This window comes from Drosophila melanogaster, chromosome 3R, assembly GCF_000001215.4.
Source record: "Drosophila melanogaster chromosome 3R".
Classification (NCBI taxonomy): Eukaryota; Metazoa; Arthropoda; class Insecta; order Diptera; family Drosophilidae; genus Drosophila; species Drosophila melanogaster.
The window spans coordinates 2,079,858-2,104,799 of NT_033777.3; the positions used below are offsets into that span (position 1 = coordinate 2,079,858).

The 24,942-nt window shown below is 37.1% G+C and overlaps 1 protein-coding gene across 1 annotated transcript in view; it reads left to right on the forward strand.

Moving 5' to 3' along the window:
- The window catches only part of Myo81F (Myosin 81F), a 1,965,857-nt gene that overhangs the window by 1,512,782 nt on the left and 428,133 nt on the right, over positions 1-24,942 (forward strand). The window lies entirely within an intron of this gene.

The following is a 24,942-nucleotide window of genomic DNA, read 5'->3' on the forward strand; positions in this document are numbered from 1 at the left end:
ATGTGATTTTGGTTATCTTCATGGCTACTATGTGTGGTAGCAGCTGAAGTTGGAGATTCGCCGTAGATGTTTTCTATTTTTACACGTGAAAGTGCGTCGGCGACATGGTTTTCTTTTCCTGTTACATATTTTATCTGGTAATCAAATTCGTTTAGTATTATTTTCCATCTTTGGAGTTATATTTGGTTCTTTGATATTATCGAGCCTAACTAAATGTTTATGATCACTAAGGATCTGAAATTTTCGACCAAAAAGATAGGACCTGAAGGTTTTAAAGGCCCAGAACATAGCTAAAAGTAGTTTTTCTATTGCCGAATAGTTAAGTTCATGTTCATTGAGAGTACGGCTAGCGTAGCAAACGTTTATGATCCTGTGATAATACAGCACCTAGAGCAACATTGCTGGCGTCTGTAAATTAATATTGGTTCGGACATGATTAAAAATTTTAATTTTTCAAAGGCTGATATATAATCGGTATCTTTAGAATTTATAACGGAACCTTTTTTTAATTTTTGTGTAATGGGTTTGGCAATTTTTGCGAAATTAGAGATAAATTTACGATAGAAGCCGCAAAGTCTTAAAAATGATTTTACTTGTTTATTAGTTTTAGGTAATGGGAATTTTTGTATTGCTTTTATTTTATTTGGTTTGGGCTTTATGCCTTCGGTAGTTACAATATGATCTAAGAATTCTGTTTCTTTTTTCATAAACTCACATTTGTCGAGTTGTAACTTAGCAAATACTTCTTCTTCTAGCTTAGCAAATACTTTACGTAGAGATAACAAGTGTTCTTCCAATGAAGTGGAAAAAACTATTATATCGTCCATGTAAACTAAACAATCTTTGTAAATTAGGTCTTCTAATAGATTGCTGATGCAACGTTGAAATGTTGCAGGTGCATTCTTCAATCCAAATGGCATTCGAGTATATTCGTAATCACCATTTTTTGTGGAAAAAGCTGTTTTCTGAATCGAGCTTTCGTCCATTTGGATCTGATGAAAACCTTTTGCTAAATCTATGGTAGTGAAATATTGTGACCTACCGAGCTTATCTAGTATTTCATCCATAACTGGAATTGGGTATTTGTCATCGATAGTAATTTCGTTTAGTTTGCGATAGTCGATTACTACCCTAAACTTTGTTTTACCGGAAGCATCGCTTTTCTTCGGTACTATCCAGATAGGTGAACAATAAGGTGAGTACGATTTCCGAACGATGCCTTGTTGAGTCATTTCTTTGATTTGTAATTCGACTTCATTGTCGTAGGCTTGTGGGTATTTATAAGGTTTTCTATAGATTGTGTCTTCATGTTTAGTTTTGATGATTTTCGCCTTGTCCCTAAACTCGTGAAGAATTTTAGTAAGGGCATTTGACTCTTCCTTATTTAGGTGGTCAAGCCTGAATTCATTTGATTCGTTTAGTTCGTTTCCTATTGGCGATCGGACCATATATCTTCATAACGACACTCTTGCTGGAAAATTTGCTTTAATTTACTAACTGTTGTTATGTGAATACTAGCTAATTGCATGTAGAGTCCGTCTGGGAGTTTTTTAGTAATTACATCTTTTACTGTATTGTTCATTGGGTTTATATAAATATGATTATTTAGTTCGTTATTTTCTAGGGCTAGCTTATTTGTTATAATAAAACATTTTGCTTCTAGTTCTTGTATGAACTTTCGAACTGATCCATTGAATTTTGTGTTATGTAGTCGTCTTAAAAGTTCTTCGAACGATGTTTGGGTCTTGAACTCTGCGATTAGGGCTTCCTTCAATTCCGGCCATGTGTTTGCTGCGCTGAGCTGGGATACTCTTTGGGCGTCGATTTGCGCTTCAATCGCACTGAAGAGTACGTGTGACTGACGGATGTCAGTTGTTGGGTAGAGTTTTAGTATGAACTCGATTCTTCTTATGAACGAGCTTAGTTCTAGTGTTGTACCGGTAAATGTTGGTATTTGTCGAATCTGACCAAGAGCCTGGTTCAGATGATTCTCTCAGATTAGTTGCACTTGTTGATGTTGTTGTTCCATTGTTGTTTATTTTTATTGTTTTTATTATGGTAATTGGTTTGTTTCTGTTCACTTCTCGTAGCGGTCACACTTTTTGCAAATCGGGCTACCCACTGTCTTTATTTAATACACAAAACCTGGGGTTTCAGTTACCCTTTAATGGTCTTGTTCTTGCAGCACTAATGTAATTTTTATCACTTCTAGTAGCGGTCACACCTCTATGGTGGGCTACCAAGTTGAAACGATTTTAATTATAAAGCACTGTCTGTCTGACTGGCGGATTAGTTACTTCTTGTAGCACTGATTAGCCACAAAGTTGAAGTTAAATCACACACGAAGGTACTTTTGTTGGTCACTATAAGTTTAGGACCACCGACTGCGCCAATAACGAATCCACGGTAATTTATTAGGTAAAAAAATATAATCTTTATTCAAATAAAATTACAAGTGTGGAAGCGGAGACAATTCACGTCTTATTCGTAGAGCGAAAGAATTTAATCTAATCTTAAGTTGCGAAGCGAAGGCTGAGACTTATTTACTTCTTTGTGTTGAGCTAAAAAAGGCTCTCTCATGTATTTCTATAAATTGAGCGCTCTCTTGAGTGGATCGCGCATGGATACTGGATAAGTCAAGGATTTGAGCTGCGTAAGCGGTTTGAACCTCTGGTGGAAGTCGCGAATGCGTCTGCGGATGTTTATGTCTGTTGGATTGGGTGCCCTCCTGAGTGGATCGCTCATGGGTACTGATCAGCCTAGAACTTGAGCTGCGTAAGCGGTTTTTACCCTTTGGTGGGAATAACGGATTCGGCAGCGGATGCTAATGTTTATATTAGGGCAGGCTGGATTGGTTATTGTCACCAGAATTGGGGTTCTTATGTTATACTTAAATTAATGACTTATATCCTAAGGCATTCTATTTTTGTGTATGGCTGTTGCTATGTGGTAATGTATGTGTGTGTGTGTGTGTAAGTATATGTAGTCAAGTGTTATACTATGGCACATATGCTACTATATATATTAGCTTCCTAGCTTAAAAGCGAACGATTGTGTTCGCTCCGAATTTTATTTTGTGTTTCTCGAACCAGCCGAGGTTTTTTTATAATTTCCTTTTTTTAATCATATATTGTAAACATAATTATTAAAGATCCGTTCGCTTCGCGGTTTATTCTGTGTGATTTGTGCAGTAGTTTAAACAAATAAACTAACTCTTTTGAGTTCGAAGCTAAGATCAACAATAGGAAAAAGGGGACCGTGGGAATTAAACTTCCCTCACATGGCTAGACCACTGCACCATCCGCCTCTTTATCTTCTTCCTTTTCAAAAAACTAACAACGAATCTTACTATCTCCTATCAAAATGTTAGAGGCTTGCGTAGCAAGCAAATTGTATTGTGATAGTCTTTCCTTTGCAACTCATATAATAGTGTCCACAGAGACGTGGTTAAAGCCGGAGATACTTAACTCCGAAGTCTTCCTAGGTATGTACACAATATATACATAGGTATGACCGTCCCACCAGACGGGGAGGTGGAGTCCTAATTGTGGTTAGATCTACCCTCGTCGGAGGAGTTAATTTTTGGCGAGTCCTGTAACTCTGAATTCATATGCGTAAAGCTGTCATTTTCCGACAGAGCAGTTTATATAACATGCTCGTATATTCCGCCATCTTCTGAATTCGCAGAATATCTGAATCATCTGTACGCTATCCAATCCATCTTAAATAAACTGTCTGACTGGGACCAATTGGTAGTTCGAGGTAATTTTAATATACCTGGAACAATGTGGTCCCCAGAAGAAAAATCTAATATCCTTCTCCCTTTAGCACAACATGACTTTATTGACGGCTTGCTCGTCTTATCGTTGTCACAAGTTAATTATATTCGAAACTCTCTTAGTCGTTTGTTGGATCTACATATGTCTTGTAACAAGTCCTTAAAGTGTGTTTCTGTCCAGGGTAACACCTCTTACTAAACCTGAAAATCCATATCATCCTACTTTCGAGGAGGCAATCGACATAGGTACGGTATTAAAAGTAAATTCAGAGAAGTCAACAAAGCGAATTCCCTGTTTTCGCAAGGCAAATTTTCAGAGGCTAAAGAATTTTATAGCTGGCTTTAATTGGTCCGATCTTTAATCCTGCAACATAATGGCGGATGCGATTAATTTGTTTTATACCGCAATTAAATCATTTTTGACTCTTGTGTTCCGATATACTTCTTATATATATACTTATATATATATATATTTATACTTATATACTTCTTCATATGTAAAGCTGTTTTCACCAATACCTCGTTTAAGTTGAGGCTTCACTTATTTTACACCGGCTTTCCATAAACCTCCCATGTGGGGGCTTCCCGGGGGAATAAAGTGCCACTTGATGCCTTCTTTTTTAAGTGTAGGTGCTAACTCATTATTGTTTTTAATGGCAGCTACAAATTCTTTGTCCAATACTCTGAAGCTCCCACGAAGTTTGTTCGACGAAGGGTCGCTAACAGCTTCCAGATGTATCGCTTTTGTTGCCATACAAGCAAATACACAAATGTGATTCCTCTTCATAAAAAATGTAGCAAACTGGATGCAAGCAATTACAGAGGAATCTCTAAATTGTCGGCTATCCCAAAACTTTTTGATAATGTTATCACTCCTCATTTGCAGCACCTCTGAAGATCAATCATATCACCGTGTCAGCACGGTTTTATGAAACGCAAATCAACTAACCTCTTGGAGCTAACTTCTTTCGTAATACAGGGTTTCAAAAATAATCTTCAAACAGATGTCATCTACACTAATTTTAGTAAAGCATTTGACTCTGTTAATCATTACCTTCTAATAAGAAAACTTGATCTTTTGGGTTTCCCTTTTGATCTTCTAAATTGGCTTTTAAGCTATCTGAATGTTGCGTACAAGTCCTCTTTAAAAATTCTTTATCTTGTATTCTCCGAGTTACATATTCTCATTAATAATAAAACATTCGCGTGTACTTATGTACGCAGACGATGTTAAATTATGCCTCCATCACAAGGACATTTCGTGTCATTTGCACTTACAATCCGATCTAGACAGATTTCAAATATGGTGCCGTGATAACGTATTAGACTTAAATGGCTCCAAGGGTAAAGTTATGACCTTTTGTCGTGTCAACCCAATACGCACGACTTACACTATAAGTGGGTGCCCTGTGGACAGAATAACACGGGTTGATGATCTTGGTGTTCTTCTGGACCCTAAACTAAAATTTTCTGACCATATTTCGACTATTGTCAATAAGGCCAGGGGTGTGCTTGGTTTTATAAAAAGGTCGTCTAAGGATCGATCTGTACTCTAGCTTGGTTCAACAGCGACTGACTGCCGCGCTCTCTGCAGAGTGGTGAGTCGATCAGTCGATAAGTTTCTCGATAATATTTGTATGTATGTATATAGTAAGGATGGGTGTATGAATGTATAAGCTTATGACTAGATTGGCTATGTATAATTAGGTATGTATGACTAAGAATGTATGACTAAGAGTAAAGGAAGAGGGTAGAAGTAGCAGCCTACTACAACTCGGCCGTCCTGACAACTAGATCTCCCGATCGTAGGATTTTATAACAATTAACGTTCCTTAAAGCTAAGGGTCCTGTTTCTTATTTTATTCTTCTTAGTAGAGATACTTTTGAACGGTCTTAAACATTTTTTAGGTTTTCTTTTCTTCTTGTTTGTTTTCTTTGTTTTACAATTGCTTCTTAAATTATACTTTCTATTTCGTACAGAGTTTCGTAAACTATACTTTCTATTTTGTACAGAGTTTCTTAAATTATACTTTCTATTTTGTAGACTCTTAATTTTTCTTTGCCAGTGTTTTATATTCTGTATGTTCCATACACCCCGGTAAGGATTGCGAGAAATTTGAAATCCATCAACATCTTCCAGAAGGAAGCGATCATTTTTGAGAACTTTGCTTATGACATAGGGTCCTTTATGCTTTGGAATTAACTTCTTAGCTATGCCTGTTGTTGAGTCAAAATTTTTAACCATGACGTAGTCGCCTTTTGTGAACACTCCTGAACGTTTTCGTTTTTTGTCAAAATATTCTTTATTGTATGCTTGTGCTATTTTCTGACTTGCCTCGTCTTTATTTCTAATACTTTCTAAATCTCTTTCTTCAATCGTTTCTCCAATTTCCTCAATTTTTTCTTTTAACTCATCCATAATTTGTCCTTTTTGTTATAAACCAAATAACATTATGCTAGGATACTGTTTAATGCTGCGGTGTTGTGTATTGTTCAGGGTCCCAGTGTAGACCTTGATCAGGTTCAATTAACTTGCTAATCATTGGACCAATTCGGTTTATACGTTCAACTTGACCGTTGGCTTGTGGCGATCCTGTTGCAATTTTTATGTGTTTAACATTGCATTCTTTCAAAAATGAGTCAAAATCGCCAGACGTGAAACATGCTCCTCTATCTGATATGATACACTTAGGCCTACTGTATGCTCTGAAGTAGTCGTTTAACGATTGTATGACTTCTTTTGTGTTCGTAGTTTTTGTTGCGTATAGTCTGACAAACTTTGTGAATGCATCTACTATCACTAGAATATGTTTCTTCGGTCTACCCAAGTCTACTGGACCATAATGGTCAATATCGATGATTTCAAAAGGTTTGTTTCCCTTAGGTATGTTGTGTAGAAATCCTTCTGTTTTTCCTGTTTTGGGACTGAATGAAATACATTTTAAACAGTTGCTGATATGTGTGCTACACTTCTATTTTAAATTTGGAAACCAATAGTTTTTCATTATAGATTCTATCATTTTGTCTCTTCCTACGTGTCCAAGTTCGTTGTGATACTTGTATAACACTTGTTCTTCCATTTCTATCGGAACGTAGAACAGCAATCTATTTTCATTTGTCTTTTTGTAAACTATACCATTTCTTATCTTATACAATTTATTTTCTGTGTTTTCTAACAATTGCCTGATTTCTTTTAATTTTGTATCTTTCCCTTGACATATAACTAGTATATCTTCGAAACTGTGTGTTTGTATTACCATAATATTTGTACACCTACTCAGTGCGTCAACATGTTGCATGTGGCTACCTGCCCTATGCACAATTTCAAAATCATAACCTTGGAATTCTAAAGCCCACCTGGCTATCCTAGGGTTTAGCTCTTTTTTGCTTAGGGTCAAAATTAATGAGTTGCAGTCGGTGACTATTTTAAATGTCCTCCAATGAAGATAAACTCTAAATCTACGTAACGAATAAACAATTTCTAAAGTTTCTAACTCGAAACTGTGGTATTTTGATTCAATATCTGTTGTCCGTTTTGAAAAGTCTTAGTACTTCCTTATCAAAGTTGTCATTTAATTGTTCGTAAACGTTTTTATCTTTTGGCAACTTAAAACTAACGATTTCTTTTGAAGTGTTAACAATTTCATCTTCTGATAATTTTGATTTACTTATATTCTTTTGTTGACTAACTATTTCATCTCTTAACGATATTGGACCAGTTTCTTTATGCTGTTGACTAACGATTTTATTTTCTAACGATTTCGGACTAATAGTTGCATTTTTTAACGATTTTGGACTAACAATTTCATTTTCTAACGATTTTGGACTAACAATTTCATTTTCTAAAGATTTTGGACTAACAATTTCATTTTCTAACGATTGTGAACTAACAATTTCATTTTCTAACGATTTTGGACTAACAATTGCATTTTCTAACGATTGTGAACTAACAATTTCATTTTCTAACAATTTGGACTAACAATTGCATTTTCTAACGATTTCTCAGGACTATCATTTTCAGTATACATTGATCTTTTGTTTATTTCCATGGGTTTTCTCATCGCAATCATTCCCAAGGTGTACGGGTCTAAATTTAAATTGCATGCATTTAAAAAATCTCTGCCGAGAATAACATTATACCTCATAGACTGGTCGCAAACAATGATTAAACGAAAATATATTTTTTTTGATCCTTTCAATACATAACATGTGGTTTGTCCATGTGTTTTGAGAATACAGTTGTTTAAACCAAAATAGCAAGTATTAACTAGGGCTAACTTCATTGTCTCGTTTATAAGTGACTTTTTAATGATAGATATAGGACTGCCAGAGTCTATGAGGCATTCTGAAATTATGGGCTTATAAGCATTTTCAACAAAATTAATTTTAAACCATCTTACATAATTATTGGTTGAAACGCTCTTCCTTGTGGGACATTGTGCCACCAGGTGTCCAAGTTGTCCACCGGCATAGCACGAACCTGGTTCACGTTTAGGCTTCTTGCAGATGCCAGCTTTGTGTCCTCTTGAATTACAGTTTGCGCATCGTATGGCATCTTTGTAGTCGGTTGGCTGTACAGGTGGCTCCCTCCGAGCTGGCAAACGGATGTTCGAAAATGCGCGTAGCATCTCCGATGGAGTAGAGAAGCATTGAATCCGTGCTTGGGTACGGAAATTTTGCAGCGATATGCCCTCTATCATCTGGTCCAGTAGTTCGTCGTCGTCGATGTTTATCCCGTTTGAGAGAGCCATCTTCTCATCGTAATAACTGCAGAAATTCTCCTCGGTTTTCCACTTGCGACTCTCGAATCGGTTATCGTCTCTTTGGCAAGAGCGAGAACATCAACTGGAAAACGCTGGCTCTCCGCTCTCTAGTTGGATCGCTGCGGCGAGTGAAATGTTGTGTTCTCTTTTGTGGCGCCAGCCTGCGTAAACTGCGCCGTCTGGATAACGGAACTAACTGTAGCCTTGCTTTGCTCTGGTTGTTGTTGTTGTTGGAACTGCAAGCTCGATCGTGTTCCGTTAAGCATTGCCTTCGCTTCTGCTAGCTCTGCGCGTAGTTGCTGTAGCTCGAACATGTTTGTCTCCCTCTCACTGCCAGTTTCGGTTGATTCTTTTCTGTTCATCGCATTCACACTTACGTGATCGGTGTTAATTTCACAATTCTGGAAATCCAGTGAAGAAAAAATGTCGTTTCCTGGTGGAGCGTTTTTCTGGGGGTGCTCCGGTGGACAATCGCCCCGAACTGCCGTTGGGATGTCTTGCAGCCTCGCGATTAATTCGGCTTTTGTGCCCTCCGTATTTTGGCCCAGAATACGTAGCCAATCTTTTAGAGTTGTCAGCGAAAAGTCGTTCAGGATGATTTTATCGTCCATTTTGGATTATTAATCCCACTTCTGAGATTTTAGCCGCCGTTTACAGAAGTTAACATTCGAATACTATTTGTCTATTTGTCTCTTTTATTTCGATCTGTACTCTAGCTTGGTTCAACAGCGACTGACTGCCGCGCTCTCTGCAGAGTGGTGAGTCGATCAGTCGATAAGTTTCTCGATAATATTTGTATGTATGTATATAGTAAGGATGGGTGTATGAATGTATAAGCTTATGACTAGATTGGCTATGTATAATTAGGTATATATGACTAGGAATGTATGACTAAGAGTAAAGGAAGAGGGTAGAAGGAGCAGCCTACTACACTAGTAACACTAATATTTAATATAGTAATTTTACATTATATTCATTTCCTCGTTCCTGTTCTCTTTTTTATATCGCGTCTATCTTCTCGCGAATCGATCCGTACGATACACGGCAGCCCCCCTCGGTCGGTTGGGCGGGAGGTGTGGCCGTGGGAACCGTGCGAAAAAAACGTTTTTTGACCTCTTCCCTTTGAGCAGCGAATCTGGAACGGTCCGGTGTAGTCGATTCCAGTATTTTGAAACGAGTAATCAGCCGTTACTCGATAAACTGGTAAATTTCCCATCACTTGACTGGGAAAATTTAATACAATACATTCTTAAATATTTCTTTAAGGAATTCCAAATATCCAGAACTCCCTCTGAATATAAGTTCTCATAATGTTAATTCTGATAGCAGAGTTTCTTTATAAGCATCCTTTTCAATTAACCAAGTCAAATGTGACTTATCTAGTATAATTGGATGTTTTACATTATATCATTGCGTTTTGTAGTCGTCTACCAACTCGAAGTACGCCATCACTATCCAAAAACGGATTTAGCGCCTGTAACTTACTCTTTGGGTCTAATGGTCTTTTGTTTTTGAGTAGTCTGACTTCATGTCTAAAATCCAGCTGTTGTTGTATATTTACCACGGCAATCTTCGCTAGCTTTAATTCCTCCACCGTAAGATGTGACGACTTTTGCGATTTTCCTCTCAGCTTTGTTATGAAGCGTAATACATATGATATAACTCTAAGAAGTTTCGATAAAAGATGATTTTGCATAAGCCTTGCCATTGCCTGTTTGCGAGAGTCTCCCAGCTTTGCCTCTTTGTGGAATGGAAACCACAAATCTGCCTTCCTCGTTGATGACAGTTGTTTCTTGGAATTTTCATTTGCATTCTGCATTGTCTGTAATCGTCTCATCGGCTTCATTCCCAAAAGCGTTCCAGGTCCTTTAGATTTATTGTTGTACTGGCACTTATAATATTTTGAATTTCTCGAAGGACCAAAATGTTCACACTATAAACTTAATGAGTTTAATTCGGGTGCTTGAATCTAACTGACTCGCTAATGAAAGGGCTTCGCCTTTTATTCATTCGTACATAGGCTCTTATCATCTAATTATATAATGCAGCGCTTATAAGACGCCGCAGTCTGCGTTTGTAAATGCAGCTGAGTTTTATTCTTAAATCTATGTTTGAGGCCTATTACCGCGCTAATCACCTCACGCGTGGTCATATCTCTTGACACTTCGGCAATAGGCCGCTGCAATCGTACTAATCTATAGTTGCCACTTAAATAAATAGAACATATTTATAGTTTGCCTACTTATCATGTCTAAACACATACAGTCTTTGTGTTTTGTTTACTCTCCCTTTTGTGCGTTGTTTGCAGTGCTGTTTGGTGTTGTTTTTTGCATGCACATAAACTGCACTTTTCGCTCTCACTCTCTCTCCCAGCTGCGCAGCAGGAAACAAAAACTGAAGCTATGATGCAAGCCTTACAACAGAGCATGATGGAATTTATGACATTTATGAAGACCACCATTCAAGACATGATGCGTAATCAAAACCTTTTGATACAAATGCTTGTAGCCCAACAATCAAATAAATAATGGCTACCTTACGCATAGCTACGTGGAACACCAATGGCGTTTCACAGCGCAAACTTGAGCTAGCTCAATTCCTACATGAGAAGCATATCGACGTAATGCTTCTTTCGGAAACTCATCTCACAAGCAAATACAATTTTCAAATAAGAGACTACCATTTCTACGGTACAAATCATCCCGACGGAAAAGCACACGGTGGCACCGCCATACTCATAAGGAACCGTATGAAGCACCACTTTTACAAAGAATTTGCGGAAAATCATTTTCAGGCCACATCCATCAACATTCAGCTGGATGACAACACTCTCCTTACACTAGCGGCCGTATACTGACTGAATGTCTGCCGGATCTGTCATCTGATCACTCGCCTGTACTAATTCACCTCCGCCGGTACGCAGAAAACGTGAAACCACCAATCAGATTGACCTCTAGCAAAACAAACTGGCTCAGGTATAAAAAATATATAAGTTCACATATTGAGCTAAGCCCAAAACTCAATACTGAATCTGATATAGAGAGCTGCACGTGTGCATTGCAATCCATTCTTACTGCAGCAGCTCTTACTGCAACACCCAAAATAACAAATAATACAATTAATTCAAAAAAGACCAATGTACAAATCGAGCAACTCGTCCACGTAAAACGTCGCTTACGCAGAGAATGGCAATCTTCCAGATCCCCAACTGCAAAACAAAAGCTAAAAGCAGCCACACGGAAACTGGCCAACGCTCTGAAACAAGAAGAGGACGACGATCAGCGCCGATACATAGAGCAACTCACACCAACAGGCACAAAACAAAAGTCACTGTGGCGAGCCCACTCAACTCTTCGCCCACCGACAGAAACCGTTTTGCCGATAAGGAATTCCTCAGGTGGCTGGGCCCGTAGTGATGAAGACAGAGCCACCACATTTGCCGCTCACCTACAAAATGTGTTCACGCCAAACCAGGCTACTAGCACATTCGCGCTACCGTCCTACCCCGTAAACCGCCATCAGCAACACACCCCAATTGTGTTTCGTCCTAAAGAAATAACTAAAATAATCAAAGACAATCTCAGCCCGAAAAAATCCCCCGGCTGCGACCTTATAACACCGGAAATGATCATCCAGCTGCCACATTCTGCAGTTCGCTACATAACCAACCTCTTTAATGCCATCACCAAACTTGGTTACTTTCCAAGAGGTCGATTATCATAATGATTCCAAAGCCTGGTAAGAACCACACAGTCGCTTTATCTTACAGACCAATAAGTCTACTCTCATGCATTTCGAAACTATTCGAAAAATGCCTGCTGATCCGACTTAATCAACATCTGATATACCACAATATAATCCCAGCCCACCAATTTGGATTTCGCGAAAGCCATGGAACCATTGAACAGGTGAATCGTATTACAACGGAAATAAGAACTGCATTTGAATATCGCGAATACTGTACAGCAGTATTTTTAGACGTATCCCAAGCATTCGACAGGGTCTGGCTCGACGGACTAATGTTTAAAATTAAAACATCCCTACCCGAAAGCACACACAAACTTCTAAAGTCTTACCTCTGTGACAGAAAGTTTGCAGTGCGGTGCAACACTGCCACTTCCACTGATCATACAGTTGAGGCTGGAGTCCCCCAAGGCAGCGTTCTTGGGCCAACCTTATACCTCATCTATACAGCCGACATCCCTACAAATAGTCGCTTAACGGTATCCACATTTGCCGACGATACAACTATCCTTAGCCGTTCAAGGTCCCCTATCCAAGCTACAGCACAGTTGGCACTGTACCTCATCGACATTGAGAAGTGGCTCTCTGACTGGCGAATAAAAGTAAACGAGCAAAAATGCAAGCACGTGACGTTTACGCTAAACAGACAAGACTGTCCACCGCTCTTGTTGAACAACATACCACTCCCGAAAGCAGATGAGGTAGCGTACCTAGGAGTACACCTTGACAGAAGACTCACATGGCGGAGGCACATTGAAGCCAAAAAAACCCAACTTAAACTCAAAGCCAACAACTTACACTGGCTCATCAACTCTGGTTCTCCGCTCAGCCTAGATCACAAGGTCTTGCTCTACAATTCTATATTGAAACCTATCTGGACCTATGGGTCACAGTTATGGGGCAATGCCAGCAACAGCAATATTGACATCATACAGCGAGCACAATCAAAGATTCTGAGAACCATCACTGGGGCACCGTGGTACGTTCGGAGTGAAAACATCCAAAGAGACTTAAATATCCCAACAGTTACCAACGCAATCACGGAACTTAAGGAAAAATACCATAGCAAGCTTTACAGGCACCCCAACCACCTAGCGCGAGGTCAAATCCAGCTCAGCAGCCGTTCCCGTCTTCGGCGAAAGGACCTACCAACCCAGCGAATAAATTATTAGGGCCGTTTAATCGTAGAACAGTTGGAAAAATAATACAACTGTTCAAAAAATAATTGTTATAGTTAAGATTTTTAAACTTATTGTTAGTTCTTATACAAGAAGATTCAATAAATAAAAGCAAAGTAAAAAAAAAAAAAAAAAAAAGCCGGAGATACTTAACTCCGAAGTCTTCCCAGGTAAGACACTATATATAGTCTTAATTGCGTCTGAGGAGTTACGAGTTTGACGAGTTCCGTAACTCTGAATTCTTATGCGTAAAGCTGTCTTTTTCTGACAGATCAGTTTATATTACGTGCTCGTATATTCCGCCATCTTCTGAATTCCCAGAATATCAAAATCACCTGTCCGCTATCCAGTCCATCTTAAATAAACTGTCAGACAGGGACCAATTGCTAGTTCTAGGTGATTTTAATATACCTGGAACAACGTGGTCCCCAGGAGAACAATCGAATATCTTTCTCCCTTTGCTCCCTTGCTCGATTTATCGTTGTCTCAAGTTAATTATATTCGAAACTCTCTTGTGTTTCTGTCCAGGGTAGCACCTCTTACTCAACCTGAAGATCCATATCACCCTACTTCCGAGGTGGCAATCGACATAGGTACGGTATTAAAAGTAAATTCAGAGAAGTCAACAAAGCGAATTCACTGTTTTCGCAATGCAAATTTTCAGAGGCTAAACAATTTTATAGCTGGCTTTAATTGGTCCGATCTTTAATCCTGCAACATAATGGCGGATGCGATTAATATGTTTTATACCGCAATTATATAATTTTTTGACTCTTGTGTTCGATGTACTATCCGTCAATCTCTAATCCTCCTTGGTTTAATACAGAGGTGACACACCTAAGTAATGTAAAGTCCTGACTTTATACAAAATTTAAAGACACCGGTTCTTAGTCTATTCTTTCTAAATATTTAAGCGCTCGGTTAACCTTTACCGTGCTTAATGCTCAGTGCTACAGGAATTATTTAAGCCGTTGTAAGTTCCAGCTCGCACAGGATCCGAAACAGTTTTAAAATTTTGTTAACACTAAGCGAAAAACAAGTTCCTACCCTCCTACACTACGGTAACATCGGATCAGGCAACAGCAATAGATCTATTCGCCCAGTTTTTTCGAACAACATATTCTACATATTCTACAACATATTCATTCCGAACAGCCATACTCTTATGCGGTATTTAAGTCGAATCTAATATTATGCGCCACTATAAACGAAAGCTCACTGCCTAACGATCTTTAGCGTGTTAGACCTGTCTTTTCGCCAGGTCCCAACGGAATCCCTGGCTGTGTGCTCAGATTCTATGCGAAAGCCTTGTTGCAAGCCTCTACTGAAACTGTTTACCTTATCTCTGGAATCTTCACAGTTCCCTCATATATGGAAGGAGTCCTTTGTGATTCCTATTTATCAAAAAGGTAGCAAACTGGATGCAAAAGCAGAGGAATCTCTAAATTCCTCTTTTGGGCTATCCCAAAACTTTTTGAAAATGTTATCACTCCTCATTTGCAGCACCTCTGAAGATCAATCATATCACCGTGTCAGCACGGTTTCATGAAACGCAGATCAACAACCACTATCCTCTTGGAGCTAACTTCTTTCGTAATAAAGAGTTTCAAAAATAATCTTCATCTACACTGCCTTTAGTAAAGCATTTGACTCTGTCAATCATTACCTTTTAGTAAGGAAACTTGATCGTTTAGGTTTCCCTGTTGATCTTTTAAATTGGATGTCAAGCTATCTGAATGGCAGGACGCAACAAGTCCTCTTTAAAAATTCTCTATCTTGTATTCTCCGAGTCACATCCGGTGTCCCACAAGGGAGCTATCTGGTAATAAAACATTTGCGTGTTTATTACGTACGCAGACGATGTTAAATTACGCCTTCAGCACAAGGATATTTCATGCCATTTGGACTTAAAATCCGATCTAGACAGATTTCAAATATGGTTCCGTGATAACGTATTAGACTTTAATGGCTCCAAGTGTAAAGTTATGACCTTTTGTCGAGTTGTTGCCCTTTGGACAGAATAACACGGGTTGATGATCTTGGTGTTCTTCTGGACCCTAAACTAAAATTTTCTGACCATATTTCGACTATTGTCAATAAGGCCAGGGGTGTGCTTGGTTTTATAAAAAGGTCGTCTAAGGAATTTGATGATCCTTACATGACTAAAACCCTATTTATTTCGTTAGTCCGTCCGATTCTTGAGTACGGATCACCTGTTTGGAGTCCACACGTAGTCCACTCGGACCGCATTGAATCGGTCCAAAAAAACTTCTTACTTTTTGCCTTGCGTCGCATAAATTGGGATGCAAACCCTATATTACCTCCATATTCCAGTAGACTACTTTTAATTAATTTACCTTCCCTCACTAACCGTAGAACTATGCTTGGAACAGCATTTATTTGTAAGTTTATTCTTGGTGGAGTTGAGAGTCCCTACATGGTTAGTCGGCTTAACTTCTCTGTTCCAAGTAGATTTATTAGAAACTATATACCCCTTATCTTAAATCATTGTAGATCTAACTATGAATTGCATGACCCTTAAAGAGTATTATGTTCTGACTATCATAGACTTTATCCAATTATCTGTTCCACCACCCTCAAGACCTGACTGACCGGAACTTGACATAAGTCCTACTTAATTCAAATCTTCCAAATATTACTGCCTAAACATTCCATTTCTTTTATACTCTTAATCATATAATCTTAGTAACTCAGATAACTTAGATATTAAGAATCGTTAAAATTGATAGCGATTAGATTAAGTTGTCCAAGAAGGTAACCGCTATTAAATTAAATAAAATAATTTCGTTAATAATATTTTTTAAAAAATTATTATCTGTAATCCTGACTCTCTGCCGCTCTTAAAGCAATCAATTTAAATTTTTTAATACATAATTAGATCCTACGAACACTAATACTTAATAGAGCTACTTACATTATATTTATTTCCTCGTATTTGTTCTCTTTTCTATATCGCTTCTATCTTCTCGCGAATCGAGCCGTACGATACACAGCAGCGCCTCTAGGTCGGTTGGGCGGGAGGTGTGGCCGTGGGACCCGTGCGAAAAAAAAGAAGCCTCAGAAAGAGCAGGCTTTGGGTTTACATTAATGGCAAAGTGCCGTTGCCAAAGAATTTGTTTATCAAAACACATACTAAGCAGACGGCATACAGTACGGGAAACAATTAAGTGCTTTATTGTTCATGGATTATTGTTCATGGGTGGCGCAAATACGTCACCACCCTTCCCTTAAAGGGAGCCTTTACATGGGCTGGAAGTAATTGTTTGTGGTGTGTTTAGATTTTGATTTTTTCTTAATTCTAATTTTGCTTACAACATCATAAATGGGTTAAACGATACGCATCTTAAATAAAGGTACGATAAAATAAGTGTAATGATGAGGATATTCAATAATATATAAAGTGTAACATTGTTTTGTGAAATCATTTCATCAATGTGGTTTTGTTTTATAGTTTTTATTTTTGTTATAGTAAGAAATACGGCAACAACGGCATTCTGCAACGTAAGCATTAAACCGGATGTCGTTACGTAGCCGGGAGACACAGCATTCGTGCGTGGCCGCTACGAATATGAAACCGCAACAATGTGTTTCGCTTTCATTCTAGCTCTTAAATTGAATTCTTGCATTTGTGTATTCAGTTCTTTTCTACCCTCAGAAGCAGCAGCACTTGCTCTGCTAAATAAAGATTTCTTAAAAGTTACCCCGTCGGGTTTTTATTGTGAAGTCACCGGCTTGCGGAAAACGACGTAAAATATTTTAAACTTAACATACGTATGCATACCAGGAAACTGGTTCATTTGTATAATGGGGTCAAATCTATTTATGGTTTTAAGAGATTTTCACTTAAAATTATACTATTGATTGCTTTTTTACATTGGTTCACTCTTTTATTATATATTTATATAATATTTTATATTATTAATTGGATTTTACAATTTGGTTTGAGAATGGTTTGGGTTAAATTCCAGGTTATAATTGTGTTGTATGAATTTTATTATTTTATCTGAACTGACTCAAAATTACAAATTGGTTTAAAATGTTTAATGATATAGGTGACTCATTGTTTACTTCTTTGTTTTCGTTATTGTAAACTTTATTTGCTTTTTCAAAATATGATTGTGCGCTGATAGCCGTTGGAGTTTGGGTAAGGGATTATTTTGATTTTGTTTATTAATGAAAAGTTAATGGGTATGTGGAATATGATTAATAATTGGTTTTCCCTGTAATTGATGCAAGTGGATGTTTTAATGTTAAAAATATTTTGACTGTTTACACTCTCAATTTGGGGTTAAACAGTCCGAGTCTGGAAAGTTGCATTCCTATTTCCAGGTCCTCTATGTATTCTGTAAACTGCATAAGTTCGTATAAAAGGGAGTTAACGATGTTGTCGTCATTTTCGTATTTCTGTATCTTCTGCATTCCGTCGATTATCAATCGTATAACTTCACAGTGTCATTGGAGGAGTGTGTCTCAAGTTTTTCTGTATTTCTGCTCGATCATTTTCATCAAGTGTGCCAAATAGGTATTTAAAAACTAAGCCCACAATGTTAATAATTCCACGTTTGTTTCCATGTTGCAGGTTAATTCCAGTTAGTTCTCTTTTCATCTTATGGTACAAAAAATTGATTTTGAGTGCATGATTGCATAATAAACGGTACGCAGCTTTTCTTCAAAATAGTCAGCTACGGTGTCTATTTCGGTTAAGTTGATCCTCAAACATTGATGTTCAAAGAAGGATGGTATCTGGACTGGTTTATCAGAAAAAAGGAGATAGCCGTGGTTGGTGTCCACATTGTCCATTTGCTGTCCATGAACTGTTGTGATCAGCATAAGCAAAAATGTCATCAAGTTCCAGGCACCTGTAGAATTGAAATTTCATTATTTTCTTTCGTTTTTTGAATTGTGTTTTGTAGTAGTGAGTAACTCTATTTCTGTTAGTAGTTGACCTTTTCTGTATCTCGTATTGACTTCCTATACCATTCTGTCACTGTGTATTTTGTTTTCTTAGTTTTGTTGGGTGTCTAATATTGGTTGTCAAGCGTATAGACATATGTGTGCAGGGGTCTGTCTAGTGGTTACGTGTTTGGTCTTGTGATTGTTTATGTTACGTATTGTTTCTATTTTGCTTAATTTGATTTCCTCGTCGTCGGATTAGGCGAATTTTCTTTATTAATTATTTATGTAGTCTTTCTATATCCACCACACCGGTCTTTGTTGTGTTAAGTTGCAATTCGGTTTCCTCACTCTCCAGCCATCGTTTGAGGGCCAAACTGGAAAACGCGCCATCTCTGTCTACTTTTATTATTTTTGGCTTGCCCAGCTAGTTGAACATACGCATAAGTGCATTTTTGCATTTCTTCCAGTCCTTCCAGTCCTTCGTTTTTATTTCTTCCAATGTGGCAAATTTCGAATAAATGTCGATGCAACTAACGTAATGTTTGCCTTCAGATGAGTAAATGTCTATCATGAATTTTTAGCAGCAATTTTCTGGTCTGGGTGTAGTTTTAATTGGCATATCTGTGTTACGGTGCTCTGTCTTTGCTAAATTTCAGATATTGCATTCATTTATTATTTTTTGGATAAGTACTTGGCTGTTGGGGAAGGTGTACGTTTCACCTAAGAGCTTTGTAGTTTTCTGTTCCAGGGTGTAAAACTTTTCGTGAGTGGTTAAGATCAGTTCTTTGAATTCTGCATAAGTTTTTTAGTAAAATCATGCTTAGCAAGATTCTGGTATAGTGTTTATAGTCTGTTTATGTGCGGCTTGAATGTGTTTTTCGAAATACTTGGTTATTTTAATGTCTGGTAGTCCCTTCAAAAATATCACCTGATAAGGATCAAGTGACTATTATGTTCTTCTGCGTTATATTGGGTCTGTTCGCTCAGGTATGTTTCCTCGAGTTTAATTCTGGATAGTGTGTCCCTCACGCAATTTTCTTTTCCGTTTATATACTTTTTGTCAAAATCAAATAATTTTAATCGGGAGTAAATTTGAATTCGGATCTTTCATACGGTACAATCAGCTTAGTGGTTGATGGTCAATTGATATTTCAAAGTGTCGTCCAAGTAGGTAGTGTCTGAAAGTCTTTGTCCCCCAATTGCCAAGAATTATTTCTCAATTGACCTCGTGTTCATTAAGCGTTCGGCTATTGTAACTAAGTGGGTGTCCCTCTTCTGTCAGGGAATAGTGCATAAATGTCATTCATGCACCGTTGAAAGGTGGCTCGTCCGAATGGCATACGCAAATATTCATAATGAAAGGCAATCTTTGAAATTGATTCGGGTCCATTTCGATCTGGTAAAAATCCTTTGCCAGGTCTATAGTTGTGAAATAATGACATCTGCCTAGCTTTCCTAAAATTTCGTCAATGTTTAGGGTTGGGTGTCTGTCTCCTACTGTTATTTTGTTTCATTTTCGGTAGTCTATTACAATCCTAAATGTTTGTTTTCCTGATGCATCTTGTTTTTTTTTTAACCACAACTGATGGGACTATTGTAAGGTGAGTTACTGGTCCGTATAATACCCTGATTTTGCATGTATTGTATATGGCTTTCGACCTCTTGTTCATAAGATATAAATAAAATTGATTTTTTCCAATTGTAAAATTTCAATAAATGGCTTTTAAATATTAATGTTGTCAAGAGTAAGTACTGAGTTGTTGGATTTTATATAATCTGATATTTTCATTTTATTTCATTTTCAATATTATTTATTGTGGTTGTGCCGTTGATGTTATTAAATATGACCCGTCTAAATGATAATTGCTTACATTATTATTTCCATTTATTAGAATGGCACCTTCTTGAATGAAATCTATATTCTTATTTTTTTCTCGTATTCCATATATACCAAAGATATTAAAAAGTTTGTTCTTAAAATTAGATATTTCTTAGAAAGTATTTTGGCATTTTTCGAAAATTTCTTATTGCTTATTAGAGTATTTTCCATCATTTTGTGAAATGGATCTGACATAATAAATTTCGCATCTATTTGTTTGTTATTTGTTATAAATAATTAAGAGTTCGTTATGTAAAACCATTTTGAACACTGAGATATCTATTAGATCTGAAATAATTACAGGCTTTTGATGGTGATTTAATATTTCCTTAATGTCTTCAATATTTAATATTTTTGTGTTAAATACATCAACTTTTGCCAGTGAAATAGTATTACTTATGTTTGTAACAGCAATTCTTGATCAAATGTTTTTAAAAGCGATCGGAAAGTGATTTTATCTCTTTAAACAATTTGAAATTGATAATAAATTGTTGGTTATTGTTTTCAATTAAGTCATTTATTTTATTCTGTATTTTTATAAAATAATAATGATCCGGAGATCCAGCTAACCATTTTCAAAAAGTACCTAACTCATTTATTCCCCTTTTATCACCCCTCTTTTTGATCTAGTTGATATCAGCTGTGACAAAATTAATTCGATTAATTGCAGCTCGTAAGTTATTTCCCATTGTAACCTTTTATTTATTTATTTCTGATGTGACTACGATTACGAATGGTGTTAGAAGTAATAAGAAATGCATTTTCTGTAATTTTAAAAAAATATAATATTTGTTAAAACTTAATATTGTCTTTTTGAATAATCCTGTTTCTACCATTTATTATTATTTTTTTAGATAAGTTTCTTGTTTTAAGTTTATTTCTTTCTCCATGTTTCTTTTCATAAACCACTTGCCGTACATGATATTCTTTTCCTTTTTTTCTTGAGTGTTCTTTAGAATTTTTGAAATGTTTTTGTGTTCAATTTTATTATAGAGAATATCTATCTTTGATTTTTTGTAGAATGAATGCTTTACTTGAATTCTTTTGTGGCTCTATAAATTATTTCTGAATAGTTAATGAGATTAAATTCTTCCTTTATGAAACGAGCTAATTCTGTTAATGTCAAATATGCCCTTTCATCTTGTCCGTTCGAGGTACTGTGTCTGGGGTCTGCAAATGTAGTGTTAAACCACATATTTGTTGAAAGGATTTAATTAGAGCAGAGGTGAAGCTTGGTTCATTATCAGTCAGTCATAACTTTGGCGTGGGGAAATTGTTGAAGTAATTCTATTACTTTATTCTCGACGTTTAGTTTATTTTGAAATTCATTTTTTTCATTTTCATTTACTACTAGGAATTTTGAATACGCGTCAATGCAAGATAAGAAAATAAGATTTTGCGCGTAATAAACATCTATGTGTAAATTTTTTCCTTCTTTAGTTGGAATACGAGCTTCCCCAATAGGAATTTTAATTGGATGTCGGTTACATTTATTTTCGTTGAAAATTGTACAATTTTTTATGTATTCCTTTAACTTGATACATAAATATAATATATAATATAATATAATCTATTGATTTGTTTGTAATTTTCGTCTAGTCCTCTATGAGCGACTGTGTTTCTCCTATTATGATTGCCTTATCTTCATTATTCTCTACGTCTTGCAAAAATATTTTGGTAAAAAGAAATTTGTTAGTAACATTATTGTTTAAAGGTAATTGAATATAATAAAGATCTTATAATGTGCAATGAATTCCTACCGTTGTGTTTGGTGGTAGATAATCTCTTTATATTCATACTAAATTTTCTGGTGTGTCATATTCGATTATATGTCGTACCTTATCAACAACTCTTAATGACTCATGCATTGTTTACTTCCCCCTAGTTAATAACAGTTGTTGCTGAAACTGATTTAACGGTTTAGGGGTCTCTTGTATTACTTTTTCAAAACTACTATCAGCAGAATGCTGTGTATTTTGATCTAAGATTGATTGTTCTATATCGCTGCTTGTAGTTTTATTTATTTTTATTCGAGATAACGCGTCAGCTACGATATTTGTTGTTCCGGGTAAATATATTATTTTTTTGGGTGAAACTTTCAATGAAAGAATACCATCTTTCATTTTTACGTTCGGGTTTTATCTGAGGTTGTAACAGATAAAGATTGATGGTCTGTATGAAATTCTTTACCGATTACTCCATATAAATAATTTTTGAGATTTTTAAGAGCCCAAACTATGGCTAACAATTCGTTTTTATTCGTGGCATAAACTTGTTCGGTTTTACTTTTAGATATGAAAGTAATTGGTTTATAATCCTATGATAAAACCGCTCCGATAGCTACATCTGATGCGTCTGTTGTCAAAGTTCTTTTTTTATTTATAATCTGATTGAACTAATTCAACTTGTTCTATTAAATTATCCTTGAGTTCGTTAAAGGGTTTTACAGCTGGGTCTTCTAACTGTATTGGTGTTTTTGTAGACATTCTTCTAGAACTTTTACCATTATCTTCTCCTAAGTATTCGGTTAAAGGCTTGTCAAACCTTAAAAAATTGTCGGTAATATCCAGTGAGGCCTAATAGCTTCGAAGCTATCTAATGTTTTGTGGAATCGGATACTTCATAATTGTGGGAATTTTTTCAGGATCTGTTTTAATTACAGTGAAATGTAATAACCAATGCATTGGTTATATTGAATGACCAAGAAATGCTTTTTCTAACTTAAAAAATTTTAATTGTTCAAGGGAGATTGTCATATTATCTTGTTGTAAAATATTAATTATTTGAATAAGATCGGTATAATAAATATATAATATATATATATATGGCGAAGAGTCATCAGGACGCTCTTCTTCTTCTTTACTATTCTCGTCTGCATAACGTTTTCTGGCGCTTGAGCGAAGCATGTCTGTTCTGCTCAACGATCGATCACTAACTGACCCAATCTCTCTTCACAAAATCCGAATTACGCGTAGTTCTTAACACTACACGCATTGCCAACACATTTTGGAGACCCACTCCAGTCCACGCACATCAATACTAACGCACACCGCATTTTTCTGTACGCTTCCGTTATTCCTGCAGACATCTACTTCCCCCCGCTCCTACCCGCGACCAGACTACGTTCGGCAGAAACTCTAACGGTGCTCTGTCGCGCATCAAAAGAATAGAAAAGGCGCCTGCATGGCGCGTGCCAAGCAGAAACGCGCAATTACTAAAATGTTTTTTTTTTTTTTTTTTTATTACTTTGCTTTTATTTATTGAATCTTCTTGTATAAGAACTAACAATAAGTTTAAAAATCTTAACTATAACAAGTATTTTTTGAACAGTTGTATTATTTTTCCAACTGTTCTACGATTAAACGGCCCTAATAATTTATTCGCTGGGTTGGTAGGTCCTTTCGCCGGAGACGGGAACGGCTGCTGAGCTGGATTAGACCTCGCGCTAGGTGGTTGGGGTGCGTGTAAAGCTTGCTATGGTATTTTTCCTTAAGTTCCGTGATTGCGTTGGTAACTGTTGGGATATTTAAGTCTCTTTGGATGTTTTCACTCCGAACGTACCACGGTGCCCCAGTGATGGTTCTCAGAATCTTTGATTGTGCTCGCTGTATGATGTCAATATTGCTGTTGCTGGCATTGCCCCATAACTGTGAGCCATAGGTCCAGATAGGTTTCAATATAGAATTGTAGAGCAAGACCTTGTGATCTAGGCTGAGCGGAGAACCAGAGTTGATGAGCCAGTGTAAGTTGTTGGCTTTGAGTTTAAGTTGGGTTTTTTTGGCTTCAATGTGCCTCCGCCATGTGAGTCTTCTGTCAAGGTGTACTCCTAGGTACGCTACCTCATCTGCTTTCGGGAGTGGTATGTTGTTCAACAAGAGCGGTGGACAGTCTTGTCTGTTTAGCGTAAACGTCACGTGCTTGCATTTTTGCTCGTTTACTTTTATTCGCCAGTCAGAGAGCCACTTCTCAATGTCGATGAGGTACAGTGCCAACTGTGCTGTAGCTTGGATAGGGGACCTTGAACGGCTAAGGATAGCTGTATCGTCGGCAAATGTGGATACCGTTAAGCGACTATTTGAAGGGATGTCGGCTGTATAGATGAGGTATAAGGTTGGCCCAAGAACGCTGCCTTGGGGGACTCCAGCCTCAACTGTATGATCAGTGGAAGTGGCAGTGTTGCACCGCACTGCAAACTTTCTGTCACAGAGGTAAGACTTTAGAAGTTTGTGTGTGCTTTCGGGTAGGGATGTTTTAATTTTAAACATTAGTCCGTCGAGCCAGACCCTGTCGAATGCTTGGGATACGTCTTAAAATACTGCTGTACAGTATTCGCGATATTCAAATGCAGTTCTTATTTCCGTTGTAATACGATTCACCTGTTCAATGGTTCCATGGCTTTCGCGAAATCCAAATGGGCTGGGATCCAGGTGGGCTGGGATTATATTGTGGTATATCAGATGTTGATTAAGTCGGATCAGCAGGCATTTTTCGAATGGTTTCGAAATGCATGAGAGTAGACTTATTGGTCTGTAAGATGAAGCGACTGTGTGGTTCTTACCAGGCTTTGGAATCATTATGATAATCGACCTCTTCCATCGTTGTGGAAAGTAACCAAGTTTGGTGATGGCATTAAAGAGCTTGGTTATGTAGCGAACTGCAGAATGTGGCAGCTGGATGATCATT